Source organism: Arachis stenosperma, chromosome 4 (genome assembly GCF_014773155.1).
Source record: "Arachis stenosperma cultivar V10309 chromosome 4, arast.V10309.gnm1.PFL2, whole genome shotgun sequence".
Taxonomy (NCBI): domain Eukaryota; kingdom Viridiplantae; phylum Streptophyta; class Magnoliopsida; order Fabales; family Fabaceae; genus Arachis; species Arachis stenosperma.
In genome coordinates, this window is record NC_080380.1 from 101733542 (window position 1) to 101734767 (window position 1226).

The window sequence follows — 1226 nt, forward strand, 5'->3', positions numbered from 1 at the left end:
TGACTACCAACTTGAGCTTTGTGAATTCAAAAGCAATAAAGCATCATGATCATAAACAAACAAGGCATTAAAGAAGAATTTAGCATGTGCATACAAGTATTGGAAAGCTAGTATGGTTAATTGTTGCTCAATTGCATTTGAATTTATTTAATTGAAGTTTTCATCTAGGACATTTTGTGAAATTTTTTTTGAAATCATGAAAACCTTGAAAAAAAAAAGCAAAAAAAGGGCAAGAAAAGAAAAAGGGAAAGAATGAGAAAGCTGAAGGCTCTGAGTACCAATGGCAATTTATTTGTTAAGTGCTTGTGGTGTTTATGTATCAAGCCAAATGCTTGAAAACAAAACACTTAGAAGTCAAGGCTAGGCTCAAGTGCAAAAGCACTCCCTCAAAGCTCAAGGTTCTGAGCATCAATGATTAGAGAGTTAATAAAAGAAACAAATGAGCTTAATGAAGTCCTCTAATTAAATGCTTGTGGTGCTTATGTAGCAAGTGGTAATACTTGAAAACAAAGCATTTAGAAATCGTAGCTTTGTTATCAACTCATGGGGAAAAGCACCCAAAAGGAGATGCTAATAAGAAAATCAAAAGTTTGTTTCAAGGAAGAAATATAAGGGAAAGATTTCATAAATTGAGCTAGATAGAAGCATCAATCATTTACATCTCTTTTGTGATTGTAGCATGCTTAGAAAACTAGCTAACCATGAACATTGAGTTGCTATTCTTCTTACCTTGGATTGTCAATCTTTATTGCATGATGAACTTCTTGCTTGGGGACAAGCAAGGTTTAAGTTTGGTGTTGTGATGACATGTAAACATGTCATGTTTTTCTATGTTTTTTCATACAAGAAATTGATGATTTGTGCTTGAATAATGAATGCTTTTGTACTTAAATGGTATATTTCCTTGATCTTTTGATTTTATAAATTTTGTAGAAAATAAGAAGAAAAAGAAGCAAAAAGCACAAAATAAGCTAAAAAGAAGAAAAAAAGAGCTTTGGGACACACTTTGAAGTTGGAGCACACTTTGGAGCCTTAGGCCACGCTTTTAAAAGCGTGGCCCATGACCAAATTAAAGGAGAATAGGCAACCAGCACACACAATGCTGCGCTCTTGCCAAGAGCGGAGCATTATCCTAATGCATTTTCAACTTGGAAGCAAAATTTTGGCTAAGTTAAAATCTGGGCGCTCACAACATGACCATGCCTCCTTCAAAGGGCTATAACTTG